The sequence below is a fragment of the Amblyomma maculatum genome, chromosome 10 (genome assembly GCF_055883805.1).
Source record: "Amblyomma maculatum isolate TAMU_Amacu chromosome 10, ASM5588380v1, whole genome shotgun sequence".
NCBI lineage: Eukaryota > Metazoa > Arthropoda > Arachnida > Ixodida > Ixodidae > Amblyomma > Amblyomma maculatum.
In genome coordinates, this window is record NC_139353.1 from 85,371,538 (window position 1) to 85,396,598 (window position 25,061).

The 25,061-nt window shown below is 46.0% G+C and overlaps 1 long non-coding RNA gene across 1 annotated transcript; it reads left to right on the forward strand.

Annotated features, from left to right (window-relative positions):
• The first annotated feature begins 1,733 nt into the window (after positions 1-1,733).
• On the forward strand, positions 1,734-4,612 carry LOC146176937 (uncharacterized). Its single transcript, XR_014701587.1, has 2 exons — positions 1,734-2,663; positions 4,487-4,612. It is a non-coding gene; the product is annotated as an uncharacterized LOC146176937 (long non-coding RNA).
• Positions 4,613-25,061: the final 20,449 nt, after the last annotated feature.

Below are 25,061 nucleotides of genomic sequence, written 5' to 3' on the forward strand. Positions count from 1 at the left end.
TCTTTGAAAGTCCAAGGTAAATGTATAGAGATTTTTTTTTATCTTGTAGTTGATCCTGACCAGGATTAGTCTTGCAATGATTTTAGGGAGAAAGAATATGATCATCACAAGACTAATTCTGGTCAGGATCAGCTAAAAGTTACTAAAAAAAATAATATTCCTTTATGTTTACCTTGGACTCTTAAAGACTGTTGGCTTCTTCATTTGCATCATAACGAGCCCCTAATTTCCCCTTTAATTTTCTGTTTAAACGTAAACATAGTAGGAAAGCTAATGAGTTTGACATCCTGAGACACTGCAAAAGCATGCATGCTTCAAAGTGACTGGTTAAAGGGCCATACAGACCTCTAAATTTTATTTGATTAATTGCTTGCGTTCTTTGTAATGATGAATAGTACATTACCAAACACAGATTCCTAAGTTGTAGTCTCTAGTGACTGCTAAATTTATAATTGCTTGCTTACACTAATTTTCACGAAGATATGCCTTCAAATTTCAGTATAGGTCATGTGAGTCTGTGCAAATAACTGCTTCTATGCTGCTTTAATACAGTAAATGCTAGGGCTAACCTTCCTGAGGAGCTAGTGACAAATGAAGAATCAATTATTGCACTTTTTGATGCCTCCATGCAACCTATACTGAACTTTTTATATCTTGGAGTGGTGACACCAAACAGGACGAGAAATTGTATGTGTATTCACAGGAAAAATACCCTTGGTTATCTGTGTCTGCTAAGGCATTACTAATTTACTACAGAAACGAAAACACTTAATGAAATATGTCTATGCACTTATTTAACATATTTCATTCAATTGACTCTTTTCCAAAATGCTTGTTCTTTCCAAGTAGACAAATTTCAACAGTGTAGCATACTTTGTTGGCAAGAAACTGTTTCAAGAACTTATGAGAAGAACTATGCCTGAAAACTTGTGGCCAGGAGCATACACCAAAGTCCCCACTTGGGACTTATAAATTCCATCATTAAACAATTGTTAATAGAAAGGTTAAGATTCTCTGAAGTTTCTTATACACTATAGTTTAAAGCTGCAGTATTAACCACATGAAGCTAATCACTTTTCTTGTCGTTGAATCTGTTGGCTTTTTTATTTCAAGAAAACCTTTTAACACCCTCACTAAAATGACATATATAGGGTGGCAAAAATTCAGACATGAACATACAAAAAGGAACCTCTAGCAAGAGAAACTGAACAATAAACGAACAGGAAAAGTGCAATAAATGAATAGGAAACAAGTATCAAAGTGTGTAAACAACGTCACACAAAATGAACATGGGGAAAAAAGCAACATAATAAACAGAACAATAACGGGACTCATACACAACTGGCGAGCAAAACAAAGCTAGAAGAAAAACTATATCCCTTTCATTTTTTAGAAGTTCATGAAATAATTTATTTAAGTTGCATTTGTAGAAGGCAACCAGCTAAAATCATTGATAGTTGGGCATGAAAGATCTGGCAAATGTTGAAGTGTGGCATTGGATGCATTTGATCTTTGGACATTTAGGCTTTCATTTCTCTACAATTTGCAAGATGTTTGGTGTTTATTACATTAAAGCTTTTTTTTTGCTCCTTTAAGCAAGTAACATATTTTGTATAGATGATTTACAGGCTTTCTTCAGCCACATAATTGCAATAAGGTCATTAAGACCTTTAAGTATGTATTTTCTCTAGCAAAAACTCCAATACATATTTGTATGAGTCCAATACAGAACATTTATTGGTGCTATGGGATTTCTGCTTGTATCTATTTGGTCTTATTTGACTTTGTATAGGACTATTACGAATATGAATTGGTCCAATTGACAATAGGTATTGGTCCGATACATGGATATATATTGGTCGTTTTTGTGCGACATAAATATACCAATTGTACATGGGCAACCAGTACAACCACTCATATTGGTTTGGCATGTATAAATATGTCTTAATAGTATTACTATACGAAATGGATCGTATATCGTGTTTTTGTTTTTTCCTGGTTGCTTTGTGCACGAGATTGCCACTTTTATCAGCGTTCTAGAGGTCCAGCTCCACTTACCGCGAGCTGATCCGTTTGCAACACCAGTTGGCTGCCGCTGTGAGGTATTGCAAGCAACATGATGTGAGAAATCTTATATTTTGCGGTGATGATTTTATCCCACGGGCATATGTTCGAGACTCCTTCAGCTGCTGTCTGCTAGCGCAGCAGACGACGCGCGTTCAGACGATCGCCTACATCACTCGAAGCGAAGTGGTGCGAAACAAAGTATTTGCGAGAAAAATAAAAATGATATAGCAGTAATTTTGAATATATCACTGATTACTTGCTAATAATTTGACTAATGCATGTTTTCCGCACTGAGCGCTGTCGTTGTCGTGTCTATGGCTTTAGCCTCCAGAAGCCAAAAATAGCCATTCCGAAGTCTAGACTAGACGACTAGCGAATGACAACATGGCTGTGACAACGGCAAGTTCGTTTCGTGCAAACACGTTTTGCAAATACTCTGTGCTGTCAGAATCCAGCGCTAATTATTTGTTACTATAATTAAAATGTAGCCGTCATTATGAACGATTCTTCGGCATTTCATCTGGCAAGACTCAAGAATGTGAAGCGACTTCTACAAAGCCTACGACATGCTACTCACCTTGCCATGCTACTCTTCGGTAAGTATAAAATGTTTCTCTTCTATGGTGGTCATCCCGCCCTGTGTAAGTGTTATAAAGTTGCGTTGGAGTTCAGCTAATTTGTGAGAGCTTATTTAAGGCATAGACAAAGACGAACAATGACGGAAACGGGCCCGATGATTTCATTCAAGCGAACTGTCCAAGGGAGGTGATGACTTTCGTTCGCTGTAAATTGAGATGAGCTATGTTGGTCTGTTGAACTACATTTGGATTTACATACGGCCCGCAAAAAAAGCAACTTCATTACCAGAGTGTTGGCGCCTCGGAACCGCCGGTGATGCGACTTCACTGTGATGACGTGAAGCGCTGGTAGTTAGGTTTGAAACTGGAAAGCCAGCCCGAAAATGTGTAAACAGGCAGAGACCGGTGGCTGAGTAATTCGGTCCACACCTCTTGTGACTAGGTTTATCCATCATGTGATTATGTGAAATGTCCCCCCCCCCCTCCCTCCCTCGGGCGCATTTTTTTTTTTTAACTTACGTTAAGCTTGGCTTTACAAAGGGTGCCTATAATTCGAGAGACTACTTAGCAGTGTAGTCGTGGGCGAAAGAATATCACCGTGCTAAGAGGAAGGGTACTGTCACCAGCAGTTTCGCTGGAGGTAGATTGTGCAGTACTGATACCGTATCATTAATGCAGTACATTTCATCACTTGGCTTGGCTTGATGCTGCATGGTAGAATAATTTTTATGAATACTGCTGTTACACTGTAGCACATTTGAAAAGAAGCCAGAAATTCTTGCACATTTTGTCGTGCTTTGCATTTAATATGCAACATCAGGGCAACTTGGGGTGATGAGAGCTTTGTTGTTTTTTGCACTCTAACTTTGTAAAAGGTCTTCTGTCAGACACTCTTTTGTAACTGGATGTTATGGAAGATTTGAGGACAGATCATGGTAGCAGCCATTCAAGGTATAAGAATGTGCTTTTAATTCACTTATCGCTGCCAGCTCTGATCTGCTCTGTTTAAGCTATGTCTTGGACTTCATCATGGCTCCTGTGACAACACTGGTAAAACCCTTGCAGTAAGAGATCATTATCAACTTGCTTGTGGACTACTGGTGACAGTGTGCGCTCATGCTAGTCTTCCAGTAATCAGCATCATAGTAATTTTTAAGGCATGCATTTGGCAACAGTGGCATTTGGGTACTTCATTCCATGCACTTCAAACATTTGGGACTTTCCTCAAAACCAACATATGTAATCCTTGTGGCTGCTGCTGCAGTATCATCAAGCTGCCTATTTTACTGCATGGTTACTGACTGCATTAGCTTTGCACTGTCAACCTTACCATGAGTAGGCTGGCTTTCAAGGCTCATTAATATTTGGTGGTCTTATTACTATAACTACTGCAGGTTGGTGTGTTTCAAGTAGCATCCCAGCTATTATGAAAGTGCGTGTTACAAAACAGCCAGGCCTCGCTCACACATTTTACGTGCAACCTTACTGGTTACACTAGTAGTTATGAGGCATTGCTCTAAGACCATGCATTCATGCTGCTCCTAGGACCGTGCCTTTTTCATTTTTTGAATGAAACATAGTGGGTGTATGTGGTCTTTCGTGCAATGTGCATGTGCTCACTTAGCATGTAAGTGCCTACAACCTTTCACTTGTTCCATTTGGAAGAACCGTTCAGGGAAAATGTTTGTTAGAGACCACATGCTTATACAACACTTGACCTGTCCCTGTGTGGATTCCTGCCATATGTGTTGTCCTTGAGTGGCTGCTTTCAAAACTGTTCATCATTAGAGTACAGCAGTGGAATGTTGCATGTCTTCTGAACAAAGCTTTTTTCCATGCAGCTAACTTCATGACATCACCTGATCTGGAGCTGAAACACACCTGCAGCATTACCCAGTGTTCCACAGCCATGCAGTCAGCAGAATTTATGTAAGCATGGAAAATAAAATATGGTTTGTGATTTGAAATCTTTGCCCTCATCTTTGTTTTTGTTGTGTGGTACAAGGCAGCCACTGTAATGCAATTCTCATAGAACCAATGCACTCATAGACCAATAGCCTAATGCTACCAATATCCCAACATCACCAACATAACTTGATTAGAGATTTAGTTTTAGAAGGAAGTGCAGTTGTCATTTGTAAATAAGAGAAGTAAGGGCGCTGTCAAACTAAAATGTAGACTTCTATAAATATGGCTGTTGACCTATCACTGCATCATTTAATTTGGGTAAGATTGGAGGAGGTTTCCCTTAAAAGGATAAGAGCTAGGGTGGCCCTTACCCCGTCGGTAACATGTGGGTTGGAATCTCAAGAAGACATATCGGACCCACCAGAAGCCCGAAGTGTTCCAGCTGTAGAAGTGGATGTTTGCCGCATGCTGTGTACTTGTGCAGGGACAGGGACACCAAGGACTGATTCTGCAGGAATTAGGACTAACCACAACAAGGGAAGAGGACTTCTCCCAATAGCTCACCGACAATGATAAGAGCAGGAGTTTTGTCCAGTTCCTTTCGGAAAATAATTTACATGGGTTTTTATAATATGCCTTATGGCAAACTTGCGTAAAAAAAATCACATGGTCTACCTATTGGTGTGTGGTAGGAAATCAAATGTTTTTTTCACAGAAGTTCAACCTAAACGGAAGCCAAAATATATTAGCTTATGATGCTTATGCATATTCTTACGTCAGTGTCCTTCCAGTTAATGCAACACTACCCTAAGAGGGTGCTACATATAGTCGTTTGCCGATGAGGCATCTAGCGTTCATGCGATGGAACTATGGGCAACATATGGTACTAGCCCTCACAATCGCCCTTAGAATTAGAGCTTACACACTCCCACACAATTGCCAACTATATATAGCTACAATAACAGATGTGAAGATTATATATCCTTAAATTATCACTGAAAACCTATTTTAGGAGATTTAATTCTGTGTAAACTAATATCGGTGTCTTCTCATTTCAAACCAAACGTCGAAGCCCGAATTAACTAGCTATAATGTGCTGCAGATAGAGAATGATTTGTTGTCTCATTAGGATAGAGAATGATCTGTTGTGTCATTTGAACGCCATGGGGTATGTATAATGATTGAAAAAACCTTCAACATTTCATGTATGCACGCTGGCTTAACATCGTCATACATGTCATTCGACACATCTCCCGATATTATGCAGCTGCATGAAATGTTTCAACGACATGAGCCTAAAATGTTATTATTCGAGAGTTGGAAATGATTTGCTATGGAAACGTGCATCCAGCTGTGGATTTTGATTTCATTGTACTTGCTGCTTATTTTACGAAAGGCTATAGTGTCATCCTTGTCATCAGCCTAACTATACCTACTGCAGGGCGAAGGCTTCTCCCATATTCCCTCAGTTAACCTGGTCCAGTGCTAGCTGCATCCACTTGACCCCTGCGAACTTCTTAACCTCATCCACCCGCTTAACTTTCTGCCGCCCCCTGCTATGCTTTCCTTTCCTTGGAATCAAGTTTGTTGCCCTAAGCGACCATCGGTTATCCTTTCTTCGCACTGCATGTCCTGCGCATGTCCATTTTTTCTTCATGTTTTCCACTAGAATGTTAGTGACAAGTTATTTCTCTGAACCACTCTGCATGTTTCCTATCTCAACATTATCCCTACCATTTTTCTTTCCATAGCCCTGTGTGTTGTTTTCAACTTAAGTAGAATCCTCTTTGTTAGCCTCTATGTTTCAGCTCTATAGGTAAGTACAGGTAAGATGCAACTGTTGCATACTTACCTCTTGATTGATACCGGCGAGCCGCTAATCATAATCTGGTAGTGCTTGCCAAATGCTCTCCACCCCAATCTTGTTATCCTTGTTAATTCCCTTGCATGGTCCGGATATGCGTTTACTACATGTCCGAAGTAGACATATATTCGCTGACTTCCAGTGCTTTGCTACCTAAAGTAAACTGGTGTTCCTTCCCTAGGCTGTTGAACATTTTCTTAGTCTTCTGCATATTGATTTTCAAGCCTACCTTTCTACATTTCCTGTCTAGGTCATCAATCATTCTGTGCAGTTCATCCCATGAGTTACATAGCAAGGCAATGTCATCAGCAAATCGCAGATTACTGAGGTATTCTCTATCTACCGTTATCCCTAACTGCTCCCATTCCAAGTCTGCTTCTAAGCAAGCGGTGAATAGTACTGGGGAGATCGTGTCTCCTTGCCTAACCCCTTTCTTTATAGGAATTTTGTTTCCTTATGCAGAACTATATGGTTGCTGTGCAGCCCCTATATATACACCAGCACTTTCACGTGCGGCTGATTTCGCAATGGCTGCATGACCGCCAGGGTTTCTACTGAGTCAAATGCTTTTTTGTAATCGGTATGTATAAGGGCTGGTTATATTCCGAGCTTCCTGGTTGATGCTATGGATATGATCGATAGTAGAGAGTAATCCTTTGCAAAAAGCTGCTTCTTTTGCTTGGTTGTAGTCTAAAGTTACTATAGAGTACAGGTTAAATAAGTGCTGCAAGAAAATTGTACAGTATTCATAATTTACTGTGAGAGTGTGAAATTTCGCTGGGAATACTCATATAATGATCCGCATTAAACTTGTTTTCATATACCCCGTGCAGTATCCATTTGCGTAGGAAAAAAACCCGTTGCAAGCTGAGCTGTTCTTATGTAAAATATCCTGGCATTGCAAATTTACTATTCTGCAGCAAGCGCCGAGATAGAGGTCCCCAAGTGCTTGATTGCCGGCTGTCTCCGCATATGACTGGCGCGCTAGTTTTTTGCCGCTCCTATGCTTTCTACGATGTGCAAGCTGTTTATATTGCGTTACCAAGAGAATGTTCAGCGACCATTCGCATTTTTTTGAAATGTCTAGATATCATATACACAAGCGATCTGAGCCCACGACTGCTGCACTGGCCGCTGGTTAGCTGCTATACGCTTTTGGGCTGATTTTGTGGGTAGATCTGACATCATTTACACCAAATCTACACTCGACGACCGTCATGCTCGCGTAAGCGGGTGAATATCGCTTTCCACACACGCCGAAATCACTAGCTCTGTCTGCATACTCGTCACGGATAAGCGTCTATTTACAGCTCTTGAGTGCTGAAGTGTGAACACGGAAATCTAGCCACTCGATCGTTACAATCTATTATAATTCTGCTGAAGTCCATAAAACACACTGCAGCTATTAAAGCAATGCTTATCGCTCCGCTGCCAGTTTGCTGAGGACGGCTGCGACCGGGCGCGTACGCTCGAACATGATTCGATCGTTGCGTCATCGCTAGCCAGAAAATACCTATAGCGGTCACACGGCAGTATAATATGTGGTCGCATGGTCATGCTATCATCAGATATAATTGTGCGACAAACGTATGCGCCTGCGACGAAATCTGCATGCATGCCAATAGCCTAAAATCGCAAACGCATAGCTGATCACCAAAAGTGCGCCGCATATGAGCGCACCGAAAAGACGAATCTCGACAGCTGCAGCGGTACGTGCTTGAATGCTTTAGAGTAATTGCCATCCTGTACGTGGTACTCTGTGAGGTCCGAACGATCGGCTGAAATGTCGGAATTAAATGTATACGGGTTGGCGTCCAACGCACATGTACGTATTCAACAATAAAAATGTAGAATGTTTTGATTGGATGGTCAACGGAAAATATTCACTTCGGCAGCCCATTAAAGCTGCGTTTTTAGGATGTAAATGACAATAGGAAGATCAGGGGAGAAAAGTGGTCCATCGTGGGCGGGTTTTATACAGGGATAGGTAATACTGGAAAATCACAAGACAAATTGGTCCATTATAGCCAGTTTTAAAAAACAGAATGGTCAACGCCGGAAGAACACAGGACACCTTGGTCCATTGTAGCCAGTTTTAAAAAACGGAACGGGCAACGCCGGGAGAACACAGGACAAAATGGTCCATTGTAGCCAGTTTTAAAAAAGGAACGGCCAACGACGGCAGAACACAGGACAACTTGGTCCATTATAGCCAGGTTTAAAACACAGAACACCCAATGCTGGAGGAACAGAGGATAACATTGTCCATTGTAGCCAAGTTTAAAAACCGGAGCCCCCAATGCCGGAAGAACGCAGGACAACTTGGTCCATTGCAGCCAGTTTTAAAAAACGGAACGACCAACGACGGCAGAACACAGGACAACTTGGTCCAGTGTAACCAGCTTTCAAAAATGGATCACCCAATGATGGAAGAACAGAGGATAACATTGTCCATTGTAGCCAAGTTTAAACACCGGAACCCCCAATGCTGGAAGAAAACAGGACATCTTGGTCCATTGCAGCCTGTTTTTAAAAACGGGAAACCCAACGATGGCAAAATACAGGACAACTTGGCCCATTGCAGCCAGTTTTGAATCCCGGTGCGACCATTATTGGAGGAACAACGGACATCTCGGTCCAATATAGGCATGCTGTATGCACGGCAGCGCCAATATTGGGAATGCACTGTACATCATGGCCCAATCTAGCCAGCGTCTGATATTGGCAGCACCAACACTGGGAGAGCATTGGCTAGTCTGGGCCATTGTTGGACGTGGTGTTGACTGGCATGTCCTACATTGGGAGCACGTTGGTAAGGCTGGTCCAGTGTAGGGCCACTGTTTGCCGTCGTACTTCCAACATTGGCCCAATGCATTGTGCTGCCTGGGATATATATATATATATATATATATATATATATATATATATATATATATATATATATATATATATATTGTAAAAGAAGGCTAGGTCGAGACGGCGAGGTCGTGACGGCAAGGACAGCGAAGCCTTGTCTAGCTTTTTATTCCGATCAGGAACCCAGGCGCGCGCCGGAGCAGGCGCCGCGGGACGATGATAATGGCATGTACAAATGAAAGAAGGTCCACAGAAGGCTCACACAATCTGCCCGGGGGGTCGGAAGCGGCCAGCCTGGCCGCTCCTACTTACCCGATGTACCGCGGCGCACAAACGGTTTCAAGCGAGAAACATGAACAATTTCAGTTCCACGGTGGCGTTGATCGGCTGGGGGATCAACAGGCGTGACTTTGTAGTTAACTGGAGAAGTTTGGCTGATGATCTCGTAGGGACCAATGTAGCGGTGATAGAATATGTCACTAAGGCCAGGGGTGCGCAGTGGTGTATAAAGCAGTACTTCGTCACCGGGACGATAAGAGAATGCGTAGAATCGTAGCGACTCTTGCGGTCTTCCTGGCACGCTGCTGTGTTGAGGCGGGCAAGATGACGGCATCTGGCCACACGAGTTAGGAACTGGGTAGGTACTGATGTGGAGTAGTGCGGTGTAGAGAAGAAGGAAGCGTCGAGAATTGTAGTGGGAGGACGGCCATAAACGAGGAAAAATGGAGAATAACCCGTAGTCCGCTGTACTGCTGTGTTATAGGCGAAAGTGACGAATGGTAGAATAGTGTCCCAATTTCGATGACTCGGTGTGATGTACATGGATATCATGTCCGATAAGGTGCGGTGAAATCGCTCAGTCAGCCCGTTAGTCTGGGGATCGTAGATTGGGGTTGTCTTATGAAGGGTGGATGACGCGTGAAGAACTTCGGCAACGACTGCCGATAAGAAGGCCGTCCCGCGGTCACTTAGGAGCACCCGAGGAGCGCCATGACGCAATACAATTGATCGCAAAATGAAATTTGCTAATTCTTCAACGGAACCGGTCGGTACAGGTGCTGTCTCAGCGTAGCGTGTTAGGTGGTCGACAGCTGTTATAATCCAATAGTTACCCCCATCGGAGAGAGGTAGGGGACCATATAAGTCGATGCCGACTACGTCGAATGGCGTGGCGGGACATGCAACAGGTTGTAGAAGGCCAGCGGGCGAAGACGTCGGCCGTTTGCGACGTTGGCACGGAGGGCAGGATGCGACGTATTTGGCAACGCAGGAAGATAGGCCATTCCAAAAGAATAATTTTTTCACGCGGTCGTACGTTTTGTCAACACCAAGGTGACCTGCAGTAGCGTCATCGTGGAGAGAGAGAGAGAGAAAGAGAGAAGGCAGAGAGGTTAAACAGGAAATCTTCCGGTTTGCTACCCTGCACTGGGGAAGGGTAGCAAACCGCACTGGGGAAGGGGGGGGGGGGGGTAGAAGATGTAGAATCGGCAATGCGAAAAGTAAAGACGCAGTATACTATACTAATGGGCGACTTCAATGCCAAGGTAGGGAAAAAACAGGCAGGAGGCAAGGCAGTAGGTGACTATGGCATTGGTTCTAGGAATAGCAGGGGGGAGTTACTAGTTGAGTTTGCAGAGCGCAATAACTTACGAATCATGAATACCTTCTTCAGCAAACGGAAGAACCGAAAATGGACATGGAAAAGTCCTAACGGAGAGACTAAAAATGAAATCGACTTCATAATGTGTTCAACCCCCGCCATTGTGCAGGATGTAGAGGTAATCGGGAAAGTTCGATGTAGTGACCACAGGATGGTGAGGTCCCGAATTAGCCTAAATCTGAAGAAGGAACGCAATAGATTAGTAAGAAAGAAACCCATCAACGAATTAGCGGTGAGGGGGAGGGCAGAAGAGTTCAGGATCTCGCTACAGAATAGGTATTCAGCTCTAACTGAGGATGGCGACATTACCCTAGAGGCAAGGAACAATAATTTCAAAGATATCATTACTGAGTGCGCGGTAGAAGTAGGCGGTAGGATAGTTAGAGAGGATACCGGTAAGCTGTCTAAGGAGACAAAAGATTTGATTAAGAAACGGCAGAGTATGAAAGCTTCCAATCCAACAGACCAGATCGAATTGGCCGAGATATCAAAGCTAATCAATAAGCGCAAGGTGGCCGATATATGGAAGTATAACATGGAGAAAATTGAGCATGCTGTAAAGAACGGGGGAAGCCTTAAAGCGGTAAAGAAGAAATTGGGCATAGGCAAAAACCAGATGTATGCGATAAGGGACAAGGCGGGCAACGTCATCACTAATATGGACAAGATAGTCAAAGTAGCCGAGGAGTTCTATACAGATCTCTACAGTAGCCAAAGTAGTCAGGACCGTAATGAGATTGGCGTCAGGGAAAAAAAGTCAGACGTTCCACCAGTGACGAAGGACGAGGTCAAGAAAGCACTAGAAACTATGAAAAGGGGGAAATCAGCTGGAGAGGATCAGATAACTACAGATTTGCTGAAGGACGGGGGGGATATCGTGCTAGAAAAACTGGCCACCCTGTATACGCAGTGCCTGGTGTCATCGACGGTACCGGAAGCATGGAAGAATGCAAACATTATCCTCATTCACAAGAAAGGGGACTCTAAGGACCTTAAAAATTACAGACCAATCAGCTTACTGTCTGTTACGTATAAGGTATTTACTAAGGTAATCGCTAATAGAATCAGGACAACCTTAGACTGCAATCAAGCAAAGGATCAAGCAGGGTTTCGGAAACAGTACTCTACTATCGATCATATCCATACCATCAATCAGGTGATAGAAAAATGTGCGGAATATTACCAGCCCTTATACGTAGCATTCATTGATTACGAAAAAGCATTTGACTCAGTTGAAACCTCGGCGGTGATGCAGGCATTGCGAAATCAGGGGGTAGACGAGCCGTACGTGAAAGTGCTGGAAGATATATATAGGGGCTGCACAGCAACTATAGTTCTGCATAAAGAAAGTAACAAAATCCCCATAAAGAGAGGTGTTAGGCAAGGAGACACAATCTCCCCAGTACTATTCACAGCTTGTTTAGAGGAAGTATTCAGAGACTTGGAATGGGAGCAGTTAGGGATAAGGCTAGATGGAGAATACCTCAGTAATCTGCGATTTGCTGATGACATTGCCTTGCTAAGCAACTCGGGAGATGAACTGCAAATAATGATTGATGACCTAGACAGGAAAAGTAGAAAGGTAGGCTTGAAAATCAATATGCAGAAGACTAAGGTAATGTTCAACAGCCTCGGGAAGGAACAGGAGTTTACATTAGGTAGCGAAATACTGGAAGTAGTAGGCGAATATATCTACTTAGGACAGGTAGTAACCGCAGATCCGGACCATGAAAAGGAAATAACAAGAAGAATAAGATTGGGATGGAGCGCATTTGGCAAGCACTCGCAGATTATGACTAGCAGCTTACCGGTATCGCTCAAGAGGAAAGTATACAACAGTTGCATCTTGCCTGTACTCACCTATGGGGCTGAAACGTGGAGGCTAACCAAGAGAGTTCTACTTAAGTTGAGGACAACCCAGAGGGCTATGGAACGAAAAATGGTAGGGGTAACATTAAGAGATAGAAAGCGTGCAGAGTGGGTCAGAGAAATAACTCAAGTTAACGACATTCTAGTGGAAATTAAGAAGAAGAAATGGACATGGGCAGGACATGTAGTGCGAAGAGAGGATAACCGATGGTCGCTGAGGGTAACAAACTGGATTCCAAGGGAAGGAAAGCGTAGCAGGGGGCGGCAGAAAGTTAGGTGGGCGGATGATATTAAGAAGTTCGCAGGGGTCAAGTGGATGCAGCTAGCACAGAACCGGGTTAAGTGGAGAGATATGGGAGAGGCCTTCGCCCTGCAGTGGGTATAATCAGGCTGATGATGATGATGACTGGGGAAGGGGAATGAGGAGTTTAAAGGAGAAAGATAGAAGAGAATGATAGGAAAGGTAAAGCGGCGAGGAGCACAGTCACAGTTTCTCAATCAAGTTTGTGTCTCTCATAAAACACGTAAGTGCTTTGAAGCCTTTGCCGTTAGACGCCTTCTGTGGATATGGGCCGAGGATTTTCTCCTGTGTGAAAGGACGGCTGTCAAGATGGTCCAGAGCCGAACGCAGCGCATATCTTTCGCTTGAAAAAGCAGGGCACTCGCAAAGGAGATGCTGTGTGGTCTCTTCGCAGCCGCATCATTCGCAGTTAGGGCTATCCGCCGTTCTCATCACATAGGCGTATTTTTTGGTGAATGCAACACCGAGCCACATACGGGACATCAGTGTTGTTTCGCGCCGCCCTTTGTTAAGGGGAACATGAAGGCGCAGCCCAGGGTCTAGTTCCCTGAGGCGTCGATTGGAAAATTCTCCTTTGTTCCAGGCTGAAAGCGTTAACTCCGCCGCTAAGGAACGAAGTCGACAAGCTGCGTCAGCTCTAGATATAGGAATGTTCACTGTAGTTCCATCGTTGTGTGCAGAACAGGCAACTTGGTCTGCCTTGTGGTTTCCCTCAATACTGCAATGTCCAGGTAGCCACTGGAAAATTATATCATGACCTTTTGATTTAGCGTTGTGGTATAGCACGCGGATCTCTGCAGTTAGTTGTTCATGTGATCCATGACGTAGCGCAGCTTGAACGCTTTGAAGCGTTGCTTTCGAGTCCGTAAAAATGGACCAGACACCTGGAAGTTCTTGGCCGATGTATTCAATAGCTGCACGTGAGGCAGCCAGTTCCGCACCAGTTGAAGAGGTGGGGTACGTCGTCTTGATCCTCAGCACGATGGACCTCGACGGTATCACTACGGACCCCGCAGAGCTTGTTGAAGCAACTGAGCCATCGATGTAGACGTGTTCCCGATTATTGTGCATAGAATGCAGGTGACCCAACGTCATTTGCTTCAAGGCAGGCAATGGTACACCCGTTTTCTTTTTTACTCCCGGAATAGATAGGTAAACTTTCGATTCATGTAGGCAAACTCATGTATGTATGTTCATGTATGGGTAAACTCGGTCTTGAAGCTGGAGTGAACTGTGAAGGAAGGTAGGTGCGATGAGCTGCTATGGTTTTGGCAAATGCAGTATGTGGTCTAATTGTTGGGATGGTTGCCAGGTGGTGACGGGAAACCCCGGTGAGGTGTCCTATGTGTCCTCATGGTTTCAACAGCAATATATGTACCTATGGGATGCTCGCGGGAGAGAAGAACCGTTGCTGCCGTTGAGGTGCATTTTGGCAGTCCAAGGCAGATGCGGAGAGCTTGAACTTGCACGCTTTGGAGGATCTCGATGTTCGTGTTCCTAATATTATTGAGTATTGGAAAGCTGTACCGCATGTAACCCAGGAAAAGTGAACGGTATAGTTGCAGCATAGAGTGCACTGACGCGCACCAGGACTTGCCTCCTAGAAAGGAGAGAACATGGGCAATCGCCGTCAGTCTTTTCTTCATACCACTGATAGTGGACTCCACGAGAGGTTCCTATCAATGACGATTCCAAGGAAGTGATGACTCTTTTCATAAGGAATAGCTTTGCCATTTATGTATACTGCGTATTGTGACATTGATTTTCGTGTGAAGGCCACCACAGAACACTTCTCTGTTGAGATAGTAAGACCCTGTACACGAAGACATGATGTCACAATCGATGCCGATTTTTGTAGTCTTGCACGAACTTGGGGTCGAGTCACGCTTGAGGCCCAAATGCAAATATCATCCGCATATGTGGAGATCTGAGGTGACTGAGGCAGCTGGTCGACTAGGCCGACGAGCCGCCAGTATACGTGGGCGAAGCACACACGGCACGACTGGGATCCTGCGAGTTCCATCACGGCAATACACGAAGCGGAGTAGGATGCCATCTTCGAGCTTAAAATTGCGAAGTTGTCGGCGAAGCCGAGCATTGTGTGGGTCCGAAGCGCCAATAAGGCGGTCGATGATGGGTCGGCAGTAGGCATCGGTTAATTTGCTGTGAGCGGAGAGCGTGTTTGTTCTCAGAGTGTTCAAATGAAACTGTTGTGATATACATCGGGGAAAGAGATGGTCGGCTGTCGTCATAGGTGGAAATGCATTGGGAAGAAAAACAGCAAGCCGATTCCAAAAGTGGAGAGCGAGAAAGAGCGTCAGCGTCTTGGTGTTGGCAACCCGATTTATAAGTGACGTAGAAATTGTATTCTTGCAGGCGTAGAATCCAACGGCCAAGTCGGCCTGTCGAATTTTTGAGCGAAGACAACCAGCAAAGAGCATGGTGATCTGTCACAACTGTGAAATGCCGACCATATAGGTAAGGGCGAAATTTTTGGACAGCCCAGACGACGACAAGGCACTCCTGTTCGGTAATGGTGTAGTTTTTCTCAGCTGGAGTCATAGTCCCACTGGCGAAGGCAATCACTTTCTCACGCGAAGTTGCATCGCACTGCAGGAGTACAGCTCCAAGACCGAGACCACTGGCATCAGTGTGGAGGATGGTTGGAGCGCTGTCACTGAAGTGGCCAAGAACAGGGTCTGATGTGAGAGCGTGCTTCAGATTATTAAAAGTGGCTTCGCACTGTTCAGTCCACATGAAAGGGCTGCGTGCTTTAAGTAGTTCACGAAGTGGAGCAGCAATACTTGCAAAATGCCTTATAAAACGCCGGAAATAAGACGCCAGGCCGAGAAAACTGCGCAATTCTGTAATCCTTTGCGGACGAGCAAAGTTCAAGACCGCGATGATTTTTTCAGGGTCTGGACGAATGCCATCATGGCTGACTAGATGTTCCAATATTTTAATTTCCTTCCGTGCAAAGTGGCACTTCTTGGTGTTGAGCTGAAGGCCCGCTGAAGCGAGACACGTGAGGACCTCATTCAGGCGCGTGAGATGGTCGTTAAAAGTTGACGAAAAGATGACAATGTCATCCAAGTAACATGAACAGGTTCTCCATTTTAGGCCACGAAGCACAGTATCGATGATTCTTTCAAATGTCGCCGGTGCGTTACAAAGTCCGAAAGGCATAACATTAAATTCGTAAGGCCATCGGGAGTTGAGAAAGCGGCTTTTTCTTTATCATCCTCGTGCATAGGTATTTGCCAATAACCTGAGCGGAGGTCCAAAGTCGAGAAATATTCGGCGCCTTGGAGAGAGTCAAGGGCGTTATCAATTCTTGGCTTTGGGTATACATCTTTGCGGATAATTTTGTTGAGTGCCCGGTAATCAACACAAAAGCGTACCGAGCCGTCCTTTTTTTTAACTAACACTACTGGGGAGGACCATGGGCTTGACAAGGGACGAATAATATTGCGATGGAGCATGTCATTTACATTTTCTTCAATTACTTTTCGTTCAGAGAGGGAAACCCGATAAGGCCGTCGGCGAACGATAGAGTTACCTTGAGTAATGATGCGATGGTGCGCAACACTAGTCCGTCCCAGTGGTGGGGAAGTGGCATCAAAAATGGCTTGGTGGTGTCGAAGCAATGTCAGCAGTTCTTGGCGTTGGTTCGGCGTGAGGTTAGGATTAATAGTCTTTGTGAGAACAGAAAGAGAGACGTCTGGCGAAACACGGCGCTGAGGCCGAGGGGTGGTAAGCACCATCAAGGAAAAAGGTTGAACGTCCACCATGCAGGGGAGAGAAGTTCCTTTTGGGAGCACGAGGGATTCACGTGAAGTGTTAGAGGCCGCTACTGTCGCTGAGCCGTTGCAGAACCTCACAAGACTAGACGGGAAGGCGATACCGCGTGCAAGATGACGATAAGATGGTGCGATGAGTACGTACCCGTCAGTGATGTGGTCAGAAACAACGGTAAGCAGTTTTTCGCACTGAGGAGGCAAAACAGCGTCAGCGGCGGCAACGAGGGGATGATGTCGTTCAGAAACTTCAAATGAAACATCGCTGCCTGTCATATGGATAACACGGTCGCCACAAGAAATTAACGCCGAAGCGGTTGACAAAAAATCTTATCCCAAAATCATCAGATGCGCACATGGTGAGAGCACAGCAAACTGCACATGATGGCGGACGCCACCATGTGCAGTACAGCACTCTGCACATCTTGTACAGCACATCATGTACAGCACTCACTTTGACTCTGACCGATGGCTCCCGCAACCTGTGTTACAGCTATGGCATGACTAGACACTCCTCCCGGTACTGTCGTCGATGAGGCCTGTCACCACAAGATCGCAGCATATTGTCCAACCATTCTGATCGTCGTAATACGAAATTTCATCTATCGACGCCTACACAACGCTTATGATACGTACCGCCCGACATAGATGCAAAATTCCTCGCCTGATTCTGACCGTTGCCTAACGTCGCATCACTAAGACGGCGATGCTGACCGTCTACTTGGCGCTGTTCATCACCTTCGAGAAACTAGAATGCGCGGCCAATGGTTGTCATGTTGCCGGAGAATCAACATTCTTAATACCTCAGCCTGTATTTATGTCAAAAACGAAACTCGAATTATTCATTGACGGCATCCGCACAATGGCATTAATTGACACTGGAGCAAGTCTCTCTCATCAGTTTAAGATTCAAGAATCACTTGGAATACAAAGTTATGTTTAGCATCAACCATACTGTGGTAGTCCGTAGTGTTGGCGGTGAATCATTGATGTGTCTGGGTGTGTGCTGCGCGAATGTTGTGATCACACGTTGCCACGTTTTAGACATTAGGTAATTCTAAGTATAGACTTTTTAAACAGTGTGGTGCCACTTTAGACTACCGGAGTGGACAGATCTCACTGAATACTACGTTGATGTCAGCTTTTGTAGAAGCCTCGGCGTCCGATTTGGGAGCGTTTTGTGTTTCTGAAGATGCAGTTGTACCTGCAATGTCCGGAACATTCATCCAAGTTATTTCCTTTACAAATTCGTGCTAGTGTTTCGACGCCGTAGTGGAACCTTCAACACTTACTCGTGCCACGAAAATTGTCCTGGTGCCTCGTTGAATAGTTTCAGTTACCAGAGGACACACTTTGTTGTGGACTGTAAACTGTTCAGATGAGCCAGCCGTGTTACCTCGTGGCATGAAACTCGCTTGTTTCGAGGAAGGTGTGTCGAATTATTTGGTGGCACTAAGTGCCTGTGCCTGTGAAGAAAAAGCACCAGCTTTTGAATAGTCTCGAATCCAGGCAATGATAAACACATCTTTCGGAAAACAGCGCCGTATTTTGCATGGCCTGCTTTCGAAGCTTGTCTCGGTTTTCGACTTCGTCAAAGATCATCCGCGAACAATTCCAAATTCTTGCTTTCATCATTCGATTGATACTGAAGGATCTCGCCCGATCAGTTCAAAACCCTACCGTGTGCCGCTTAGCGAATGTCAGCTTATTGACGAGCAAGTTTACGACATGCTTCAGTGTGGTATTATCGAGGAATATTCAAGTCCTTGCGTGCCTCCAGTTAACTTCATTAAAAAGAAAGACAGCACATGGTGTTTCTGTGTGAACTACCGTCGCCGTAATGCCGTAACCAAAAATTAACTGTGGCTTGGTAAGGTTAAGCCTGGATATCTCGAAGCGAAAAGCCGGTAATCTAGCCTTGCGCTTTTCATATCTTATCCGCTTTTTAGCCAACTCCCAAGCTACCACTTCTGGATCCGTGTTTCTGCGCCTTAAGACTGTTGCTGCTGCTTCTCCTTCCATGGCGAGTGTCTGCGCCCGTTCTATAAGCAAGCGCGCCTTATATACACCCCCCCCCTCCCCCTCTTTCAAATGCGCACTGCGCATGGCGCCGGCGAAAAGACAAACGTTGGCGACCAGAAGCAGCGGCGCACATGCGCAGTAGCGCGCGGCGGTGGCGAAATGGCGGGCGATGGGGTCTGCGGCGGCAGCGGCAACGGCGGCCGCCTGCGCCATGCAAGACGTCACTCGGTTTCGCGCATGCGCAGAAGTGCCAAGTCCGAGGCTCCGGCTCAGGCGAAGAGCGGTGTGGACGAGCCTAGTAAAGCTTTTGGCTTCAAAACACGTGTATCCGCTTCCACGTATTGACGATGAAATCGACTGCATTCACTCGACCTCATACTTCTCCTCGGCAGACCTGAGATTGGGGCACTTGCAGATACCGATGAACCCGAGCGACAAAGAAAAGACGGCATTGGTGACACCAAATGGTTTCCATGAGTTCACTGTAATGCCCTTTGGATTGTACAATGCGCCTGCCACGTTTGAACAATTTATGTACACCATTCTGTGCGGAGTTAAGTGGAAAATTCGCTTGTGCTATTCGGACGACATTGTGATCTTCGGCAAGATCTTTCAGGAGCATAATAGCCGCCTCGCCAGCGTTCTTGACTCAACTGAGAGAGCAGGCCTTGTCCTCAACGCTAAGAAATGCCAGCTTTGCGAACACCAGACACTTGTCCCTGGTCGCTTGGTCGATAAGGATGGTGAACCGGATCCTCAGAAGATTAAGGCTGTAACAAACTTTGCAGCGCCGAAATCAGTGAAAGAGTTTCGGAACTTCATAGACCGTGTTCCTATTTTTGGCGTTTTGAGCCCTGATTCGCTGGCTTTGCCTACCCGTTCACGTACCTTTTTAACAAAAATGAACCGTTCATTTGGGCTGATGACTGCGATTCTGCCTTCCACAACCTCAAATTCCTTCTGACATCGGGACCTAGCCTACGCCACTTCTGCCCTTCTGCCTCTATCGAAGTTCACACCCACACTAGCGGCGTGAGTGGTGGCACCGTGCTCATCCAGCGCCATGGCAGCGACCAGCACGTGATAGCTTATGCTAGTCGTTCATTGATCAAGTCAGTGCGTAACTACCGTCACTGAACAAGAGTTCCTCGGAGTGGCTTTTCGTTTATACCTATATGGCAATGTTTTTACAATCGTCACTGACCCCTAGGCACTTTTTGGCTCCTAAATCTCCGTGACCCTTGCAGCCAGCTTGCCCAACGGGTGTTGCGGTTGCAAGAGTTTAACTTCACTGCAACCTACAAAAGCGGCCGTCAATATGCTGACGCTGACAGTCTGTCACGCTTGCCGCTTTCGTCAAATGGTAGTGATGGTGACAACTTTGGTGACTGCCTGGCGCCTATATCAGCAACGTTTCCTTATCCTCAACTGTTCGAGACAGAACAACGCAACGATCAGGCTTTGGCATCGCTCTCCTCTGCCGCTCATGTTTCAAGAGACGCGTGTTTCTGCGCTCGAGCCGGCGTGTTTTGCAAGAATTTCAACCCCGGAGGTGCACGCTTTCTTCTAGTCGTACCAGAAAATTTCCGACTCTAGTTCTTGAAATGATTCAGGACGATGCCAAGTCGGGCCACTTGTGTGTCCCCCAGACCGTCCATCGCACACAGCAACGATTTTACTGGCCAAAAATGCGCCAGTTCATTCAGTGATATGTAGCCAGTTGTGTTACGAGCTAACCGGGCCCGCTGCACCCTATTGCGCCTCCAACCGCACCCTTTGAGCAGATGCGCATCGAATTCTTGGGTCCTTTTCCGCATTTTTCAAACTGTAACCGGTGTACAGTGGTATTCGTTGTCCATCTCACTAGATATTCAGAAACAACCGCCATACCCTCAGCCACCGTTTACGAAGTATCCCTATTTATTCTGCGATTTCTCGTTCTTACTTGATTTGTGATGAGTGATCGTAAGCGCCAATTTACGACTGAGGTTAGTGAAGAACTTCTTCGTCAGTGTGCCTGCAATTACCGTCATTCAAAGCCTTATCGCCCTGAAACTAATGGGCTTGTTGAACGCACTAACCGCACTCTGGCCACTATGTTGGCTATATACGTCGATTCTGATCACAAGATCTGGAAGGACATCCTGCCTTACATTAAATACGCGTATAATATTGCTCAGCATGAGACGGCTCGCTACAGTACTATGAACGTAGCATCGAGAAGCTCTCCACAGTGCCGTTAATAATGAACAGTGTTTTCGGTTCCTTAGCCTGCCCTAGGCAACAGCAACTCACGATTAACTTTTTATTTACATATTTGAAAGATATTAGACTCTTTGACAAACTCTATATTCACCCTGCATGTTTTCCTCAGGCATTTTTCAAGCTGGGAACTGCATTTAATTATTTGATTTTGTATCATTACTCCGCGAAACACCTTAACACATATTTATTGGCCGTGTTTTACCTCCCCCTTAAATTCTATTATTTCTCTCACCACTCGTTTTCAATATCTCCTTCCCGAATTCCACTTCCTACACAGATTAGCATGCCAGCGAAATCTAAACGCCGGCAAAATTCTGTTTTTTTTTTTTTATTAAAGAGCCTCTCTCTCTCTCTCTCTGGGTACAGCCCGTTTTACCTCCTTTATGCTCGAGTTCGCCGCAGCTGTCTCGACACCATCCTTCCTTTCTTCCTCCACAACGAACCTTCTATCACGGCCGCTGTATGTCGAGCAGAAGAATCACGCCACATTGCCCACCTACGCATACTGGACACATAGGAACGTTCGACGGAGCGTTATGACAACAGACGCCCACATGTTTGTTATGTTCCCAGTGATTTAGTGTCACTGTGGAAACCGCTGTGCTAGCACGGCTTAACCCAGAACCTACTGTTTCACTATAGTGCCTCTTTTGTCGTTGTGGAGCGTCTGAGGGCTCCGTTACACAGGCCCTTACCGTGTTTTTGTTTTGCGCCCAGTGACCGACGTCCCACACGAAGTTGAACCTGTGCATTCGAAGATGTCCGCCCTGCCATCCTCCGAAATTTGGCATGTGTCCCGTATCAAGCCCTATAAATCTCGTTCAATTTCGCTAAATTCAAAAGCGCCGGGACTCTATATTGCCCAAGGGGGGTAGAATTAATAGCGTTATTCGCAGATAGTGCTCCAGAAAACATATGAAGTGCGACAGACTTCCAAAAGACGACGAAACTCAGGGGGACTGATCTGAGCTGCCATCAATGCTAGTTGTATGGACTGCTATTGCTTGTGGAGCTTCCTTGATACTATATATATATATATATATATATATATATATATATATATGCGGTACGGAAGACGAAGTGCGGCGCTAGCGCGTGCAAGACAGAGCCGGAAGATGAGAACGATGCAGCCTCTGACTGCGTCAATGTCCTAAGTGTCGTCCTATCCAGTAACATTTTGGTGTCAAAAATGGGATCATGCCGCTCATCCGCTCCCAGAGTCAAGAACCCGACTTGCCAGAAGACAGGACTCCGCCACCAGCCGATAGCGTCGAAGACGCCGCGGCAAGCGTTGCTATGCCCAGGTACTCTGAGGGGCTCCATCCCTTCCAGCAGCTGCATGCTCCTGCTCAGCGCTTCTTGGAACTATTCTGCCAAAGCCTGGGCGCTTCGGACGCCCAAATTGGCTGTCAAAACAGCGGCAGTGGCAGCTCTCCGCCGCGGGGTTCAATGCCTGATGCCGGCCGACTGAACATAGCGTGTCAGATGTCCTTGGGAATATCTGCCGCTACCCTCAACCAAGAGGCCCAATTACGAAAAGAGCTGGCCGAATGGAAGCGGAGCCTGGAGTGGCTGATCGCCACCTTCACGCATCAGGTGTCCGGGCTCAAGACGAAGCCGGACATAATGGCGAGTTGTCAACGTTGGAGCTTTATTTTGGCAGCGGGTGCACAAAGCAAACACAGCTAAACCCAGAGCCTGAAGTTAGACTGCTTACCACTTTACTAGGATAGCAACCTTCCCCACTGTTGAATTTAATAAAGTACTATAATAAAGTGTGCCCTGTATTAAACCTTTATTTAAACCTATAATAATATGTGCCCTCAAAGCATGCACCCCCCCCCCCCCCTGCGTACCTGCAGTTGGAAGATAAATTAGGCAAAATGTTTTTTTTCAATTTCGCCATCAAAAAAGGGCACAGGGTGTCAACAACGTATATTTGAAAGTACAGGCGGGACGTAGGAACAGAAACGACTTCAAAGCACCCCCCCCCCCTCCCCAAAATATGCCTACTTCTTTAAACAGAAGCCGTGGCACATAGTACCTATTATTTTCTGAATATAAAAAAATATAAAACTGCTATAATTGTGTTTCTTAAGTATCAGTCTTGAGCTTTTTCTGTATGGCGTTCTTATTTATTTTGGTAGACGACCTTTCAAGCTCTTCTAATGGTGATTTCCAAACTTTCTCTAGCAAGCCTTTCAAGAAGCGTTCACATTGCATCATGCCTCTGGGCTTGAGTCCCGTTGCCTAGCAACCGATTTCGTCAAATCGGCGCTCTCCTTTCATCGGGAGCGTGACATTAAAATCAGCCTGCCATGAACTTGAATTCATGTCACCCCTATACCACGCAGACGTTCTCATAGGGCCTAATTAGGGCGGAATTCTTAAGTGGCTGGTAGGCACGCTATCGCGTCATACCCTTAAAAGCGACGCTTTAGTGTGAACCATAATTCTGTAGCGAAAGGTACACTACACTACCCTTGAGCATTTAGACGGTGTCTGAAGGAATGCGTCGTTGTCTAGAAACCGGTTTGGCAGCTTTTGCTGAGGAACAATTAAAACAAGAAGACAAAGTCAAGCGCTGGGGATAACGACAACCGAATGCGATTGTTATTAACGAATGAGTTTTGAAAGGTGTATATATATATATATATATATATATATATATTGTAGCGTGTGCAACAGCAGCCGCTAGGCGGCAGCTCATCGAGTCTCGTGCGCGGACTGGAAGAAGTGGTCTCGTGGCGTTCGAGAAGAAGCTGAAGTCGGCTGCTGTCTCTCAGTGCTCTCTCTGGACCTACTCTTCTGTGCCTTCTAGGTCAACCCCCCCTATTAAAACCAACCTTCTGGTTACGGGCCTAAACGGCTACGTGACACTGGTGGAGGTGAGGCCTTGAATTACATGTCTCGGGCCTCTCGCAGCCGCTCATCGAGTCCCAACCGGCTTCCGCTCGTGTCGACACCCGTTCATCGCTGCAGCCGTCGCCTCCGAGGTCTGGCGCCGGAATTTGCCCCTCTACCTGAACCGACGCCAGCTGATCAGCAGTTCGTGACTTCTGTAATGGCACAGGCAAGTCAGCACCAGTTGCTGCTTCAGCAGCCTCGTACGCCCCCCAGTTTCCATGGCGCTACTGGGGAAGATGTCGACGACTGGATCGACCAGTTCGAGCGAGTGGCGCAATTCAATCAGTGGAGCCCTGCTCAGAAGCTGCACAATGTGTACTTCGCCCTTGAGGACTGCGCCAAAACATGGTATGAGAATAGGGAAGCCAGTCTTCAAAGCTGGGATTCCTTTCGCCAGCAGCTGCGGGACACTTTTTCCAGCCATGACCGCCGTGATCGCGCACGCCGCCTCCTAGAAGCTCGTGTCCAACTACCAAACGAGAGCGTGGCCATGTTCGCTGAGGACGTGACGCGTCTTTGCCGACGGGCTGATCCCGACATGACGGAATCAGCGAAGTTGCGCCACCTGATGCAGGGCGTAAAAGAACCCCTCTTCGCTGGTCTGGTTCGGAGTCCGCCTCAAACCGTCGCGGACTTCATCAATGAAGCTACCCTCATTGAGCGAGCCCTGCAGCAAAGATACCGGCGCACGGAGTCTGCCTGTGGTCAGCCCTTCAGCAGTGTGGCCACATTGAACGGATCCACTGACAATCACTCTCTGCGTGAGCTGATCCGCGAGGTAGTTCGCGAGGAGCTCCTCAAGTTCAACCTTGGATCGCCTAACCCGACTGCCGTGGCTGTCACCGAAGACGTGCGGGAAGAAATACGTCAGACATTGTCCCCGCCTGAGCCACCGTCGGAGCCACGTTCTATGAACTACGCAGCGGCTCTTCGTCGGCCTGCAGTGCCTCCTGCGCAACAGCTTCGA